This window comes from Acanthochromis polyacanthus, chromosome 19 (genome assembly GCF_021347895.1).
Source record: "Acanthochromis polyacanthus isolate Apoly-LR-REF ecotype Palm Island chromosome 19, KAUST_Apoly_ChrSc, whole genome shotgun sequence".
NCBI lineage: Eukaryota > Metazoa > Chordata > Actinopteri > Pomacentridae > Acanthochromis > Acanthochromis polyacanthus.
Window position 1 is genome coordinate 22,358,901 of NC_067131.1, and position 6,000 is coordinate 22,364,900.

The window sequence follows — 6,000 nt, forward strand, 5'->3', positions numbered from 1 at the left end:
AGAGAGCTATTTGGACAACCCGATAATAAGGAATTGCAATAGTCAAGCCTGGAAGTAACAAAAGCATGAACTAATTTTTCTGCATCACTCTGAGACAGGATGTTCCTGATTTTTACAATATTTCGTAGGTGAAAAAAGGAAGTCCTACAGACTTGCTTTATGTCTGAATTAAAGGACATGTCCTGGTCAAAAATAACTCCAAGATTCCTCACATTAGTACTGGAGGCCAACGTGATGCCATCCAAAGTAACTATTTGCTTTGAAAGCGAGTTTCTAAGATGTTTGGGGCCAAATACAATGACTTCAGTTTTGTCTGAATTTAGCAGTAGGAAGTTAAAAGTCATCCAGGTTTTAATGTCCTTAAGACAATCTTGCAGTCTAGCTAACTGATCAGTTTCATCTGGCTTCATCGATAAATACAATAGTGTGTCATCTGCATAACAATGGAAGTTAATACAATGCTTCCTAATAATATTGCCTAAATGAAGCATGTATAATGTGAAAAGTATCGGTCTTAAGACAGAACCCTGAGGAACTCCATGATTAACTTTAGTATGCTCAGAAGAGCTATTATTGACATGCACAAACTGGAACCTATCTGATAAGTAGGATTTAAACCAGTCCAGTGCTGTCCCTTTAATGCCAACTGAATGTTCTAGACGCTGTAATAAAATTTTGTGGTCGATTGTGTCAAACACTGCACTAAGATCAAACAAAACAAGTATAGAGACTAGTCCATTATCTGATGCTATGAGAAGGTCATTAGTAACTTTCACCAGAGCTGTTTCTGTGCTATGATGCACTCTGAAGCCTGACTGAAACACTTCAAACAAATTATTCCTTTGTAAGTGTTCACAGAACCCATATGCCTGATCTTACTCAGTGTTCCTGAGTAAGATGTTTCCTAATTCATCCCCTGTCATCGATGTAAATCTTTTGTAGGGACAATCACGCACATCTTCTGAGAATGCAAAAAGATCAAACGCTTTTGGAGAGACATACATAACGTGTCTGTCAAGGTCATGGGGATTACAGTGGACTGTACGCCTATATACTATCTTTTTGGTACTGATTTGAATAGGACCCTGGATCCCCCACACACACAAAGACGATTGCTATGATATCCTACATAGCAAAGAAGTGCATTTTGCTTAACTGGAACCAACACAGTCCCCCTTCATTGACTACGTTCAAACAAACTTTGAACGAAACCCTCCGTCTGGAACAACATACATATATCTTGAAAAACAAAGGGGATCTTTTTCTGAAAATATGGAAACCGCTTATGGACCTCTGACATCTATGTCGCTTGACAGCTCATGCAGTGTAAAGGAGGAAAAATGAACTGTGACCATGGTTTATTAATGTATTAACTGCTTTTTTTTGTTTTGTTTTTGTCTTTCTCTTTAAATCAATTTACTTTTTGACTGACTTATTGTATTTTCTGTCCTGTTTTGTCCTGTTTAACTCTCTCTTTTGATGTTGATTCTGTTCGTCTTGATTTTGTTCTTGCATAAAATGTGAAAATACACAAATAAAAAGATAATTGAAAAAAAACATAGAAAAACATATTATAAACTAGAAAAGCACTCAGGGAGTGCAGTACTCCACCAAGGCTGTGCATTCCTTATATCATTTCCAACAGACAAGTACCAATAAGTCCACAGCAATCGATTTGGAATGGGGTCACAATCATGTGATCATCAGCAGGCAGCTGACGTAGCGTTCACTTGTAGTCATAGATACAGATGCTGCGTCGCTATGTCACAATGATATAGAAATCTAAAAAAAAATCCATAGATCAAGCCTATTAGCCACACCACTGCCAAAATCTAATCACTTGGTCCTTGTGTCATTTCTGACCTTCCCTGAAAATGTCATCCAAATCGGTTTGTCCATTTTTGAGTAAAGTTGCTGACAGACAGACAGACAGACAGACAGACAGACAAATGCAAGTCCATTATCATTTAACTCTGCCATTTCTTAGGGAACTGAGAAAGGTGTGATTAAATGTGTTGTGTTTTAAACAGTCAATCCAAAATGATGTGTTAAAATCCTAGCCCTAACTTTAATATACATTTATATCTTTCACTCATAAATCTATGATTTTAACATTTCTTTTATTTGAGCTGATTCATTATAGGCTCCTCTTTTTTATATGGCTTGTACAGCAATAGATCCACAAGTTGGATATTTTCCTCTTATATTGTACATTTTACACCAAACCCTGTCCTCACCACAGTCTTTGAAATTATGCTACTTCATCTGATCAGTTAAAAGTCCGGTGACTGGCTAAAATCTCCTATCATGGTTTAGATTTTCAAGAGCCTGAAAACAGAATAAGTCTAATTTCCTCTTCGACCACCTGAATTACAACACGCTGAAATGGGTACAAATGGAGTTTTTGTTCAATGATGCCAAAAAATACTGCTTACCTGTCAGGATTCAGCCCTCTGGTTGCCTCTTGCCCCACTTTTCCTCCCTTTTCCTTCCTTCCCTTGTTTGAATTTTGACCCTTTGTGGACTCTGTTGTTTTCTGTTTAAGATGTGTGCCTGTTTGTTCCTTCTGTGTTGGTTGCTTGTCTGTGTGCATTTTTGCTGGTGTGTCTTTGTCTCCCTCTGTCTGTGGCCCTTCTCTCTATTTAAGCTCTGCCATTCCCCTCAGTCTTCACTGGCGCATAGTTGGACAAACATGCAGTTTCTATTCACTCCCCACTACCCTCCTCCGCTGGATTCTCAGTTGTTGGACTTCGTCATTTTTCATCTCTTCTCTGGATTACCCCCACTGGACTCATTGCTTGTAAGACCCTAGTTTGTTCTTGAGTTAGCTGTTCGTTCTCCTTCTGTAGTATTTTTAAGTCTTGCCTTTGTCTAGTTTAGTTTTTGTCTCCTCTTTTTAGTCTTACTGTGGTCTTTGTCTAGTTTAGTTTTGTCCTTCCTTTCCCTCCTGAGTTCCCTCCTGAGTCTGCTGTTCTCCTATTAGTTTTTGTCCACCTTAGTCTCGTTTTCAGTTGTAAATGGTTTTTGTTTCAGTCAATAAATTCTTTAATTATGCCTAGCGTTTTGTTGGTGATGTCTGCACCTGGGTTCTCAACATCCACCAATCCTAACATCATGCGCCAGCCCAGTTTGAACCCAGCAGACCACCCTTTAGCAATTTTCTTTTCATGTAAGGAGAACCTCAAGGTTTTTGTTGGAAGTTTGGAGGGAGTGGATGGATGCTTCAGAGACTGAATACAGGTCCGCAATGGTGATTTTTTTTTTTTTTTTTTTTTTTTTTTTTTTTTGCACTCAAAGCTGCCACCAAGAGGCCTGACCTCGTTAACCACTTACCGGATTACCTTGTTGAATTTTTGAACTCTCCTGTGAGCAGTGGAAACCCTCCGACCGCTGTTTGTGATTCTGAACTTCAGTCTTCTGACAAGCCCCCCTCCCGAAAGAAGTCTCGACGGAAGCGGGACTCAAAGAACCCCCAAGCCTCGCCGCTCCCCAGCATCGTGGAGTTCCTGCCGCCAAGCGTCACGTCCTCGGACGCCCCAGCCGCAGTCCCCGAGCAGTTCGACCCTTCCGCCTCGGACGGCCCAGCCGCAGTCCCCGAGCAGGTCGACCCTTCCGCCTCGGACGGCCCAGCCGCAGTCCCCGAGCAGTTCGACCCTTCCGCCTCGGACGGCCCAGCCGCAGTCCCCGAGCAGTTCGACCCTTCCGCCTCGGACGGCCCAGCCGCAGTCCCCGAGCAGTTCGACCCTTCCGCCTCGGACGGCCCAGCCGCAGTCCCCGAGCAGTTCGACCCTTCCGCCTCGGACGGCCCAGCCGCAGTCCCCGAGCAGTTCGACCCTTCCGCCTCGGACGGCCCAGCCGCAGTCCCCGAGCAGTTCGACCCTTCCGCCTCGGACGGCCCAGCCGCAGTCCCCGAGCAGGTCGACCCTTCCGCCTCGGACGGCCCAGCCGCAGTCCCCGAGCCCTTTTTTTCCTGAGCGGGTCGACGCCGTCAACCACGCCTTCGACTCCGCTGCGGCAGCTCCAGAGTGGGCCTACTACGACGACTCGGAGTGGGCCTACTACGACGACTCGGAGTGGGCCTACTACGACGACTCGGAGTGGGTCGTGGACTCCAACCCCGTCACAGTAGCCGCTGTCCAGAGGGTCTACAGTGTCTACGCCGCGGCAGCCGCACTTCAGAGTGTCTTCGCAGCCGTCCCTCCAGACGGCCCTCAGTGTGTCTTCGCAGCCGTCCCTCCAGACGGCCCTCAGTGTGTCTTCGCAGCCGTCCCTCCAGACGGCCCTCAGTGTGTCTTCGCAGCCGTCCCTCCAGACGGCCCTCAGAGTGTCTTCGCAGCCGTCCCTCCAGACGGCCCTCAGAGTGTCTTCGCAGCCGTCCCTCCAGACGGCCCTCAGAGTGTCTTCGCAGCCGTCCCTCCAGACGGCCCTCAGAGTGTCTTCGCAGCCGTCCCTCCAGACGGCCCTCAGAGTGTCTTCGCAGCCGTCCCTCCAGACGGCCCTCAGAGTGTCTTCGCAGCCGTCCCTCCAGACGGCCCTCAGAGTGTCTTCGCAGCCGTCCCTCCAGACGGCCCTCAGAGTGTCTTCGCAGCCGTCCCTCCAGACGGCCCTCAGAGTGTCTTCGCAGCCGTCCCTCCAGACGGCCCTCAGAGTGTCTTCGCAGCCGTCCCTCCAGACGGCCCTCAGAGTGTCTTCGCAGCCGTCCCTAGCCTTCCTCCAGAGGAATCCTCTGTTCCTGTGATAACTGGGGGGTTCCTGCGGCCGCCAGAGGGTCCTCGTCTCATCCACCGCCGCCGGCCTCCAGCCCGGCCGCCAGAGTGGTTTCGCCGTCACGGACGGCCTGGACGGCCTTCGTCGCATGATGGCCTTTGCAATCCCTATGAGAGTATGTTTTGTTTGGACTCGCCAGTGACATTGTTTTTGGTTTGGACTTGCTCCTTGTTGCGCGCCTTCGTGCCGCCCCGGACTACTGTGGACTTGTTTTATTTCATTCAATCACCGGAGCTGACTGATACAAGATTTACAACGTGATGTCATGCCATAATCAAAGGTCACACTAATTAATAGGTCTGCGGAGTGTATGTGTGTGTGGGTCCTAATTAAAGCAGAGGCAGACAGCAGTTATTTTCATTGGCCCTCTCTGACTCTGACTGATCCAGCCTTCACCCTCTATGTGTAATTAAGACCAGATGCAAACTGCCAGGGAGGTTTCTCAATAAAGAATGTTGATGAGACCCCTGAGAGAGAGGGTGTGAGTTTGTGAATGTGTGTATTTGTCCATGACACACTTAGAGGGACAGATCAATAAAGGTCACTTCGGTAATTTACGTACCTCACTGGCTGTCAGGCATTTTTGTCATCTCTTAACAACTGTCTCAAATTTTCTGCCTCCTTCTTTCCCTTCCTGTCAATTGCTCACATCATTTCCCAACAATGGATTTATCTTTATAAATCCCCTCAACCTTTCTTCTTCCATGCTGATTGTGTAACCAAACTCACAAATGGCCACAATTTAAATGTTCATTACGAAGACAAACACTGCTGATTCAGGGTTGTGGTATTTCGCTAACACACTCAGCCAGAAAACACTGACATTTTGCCATGTTCTTGGAAAGCACAAAAATGTGAAATAAAAATGCCAGGGAAGTGTTTTATATCACCCTGACACAAAAGTGATTGTAGGTCTGTTCATGCTCTGTTATTAATACGTGACAGGGGAAATTATGTTTTGAGTTTTTCTGCGGTTGTGAATCACAGGATCTAGCAAGGATTCCTGTTTTATGATGCACACATTTGCTGACTATTTAGCCGTAATGGTATTATCTGTAGTACTAATGCAGTACAAAGGCCTTCGTGTCTTCATGATGATCTTCTGCAGCAGGAGACTGAAGTTTGGGCCCAGATTCAATTTTGTGCACATAAAAAGCAAACGTTGGTGATGGAAAATATATAAATACACTTAAGTACTATTCAAGTCCAATATGAAACATTTTTACCTCACAT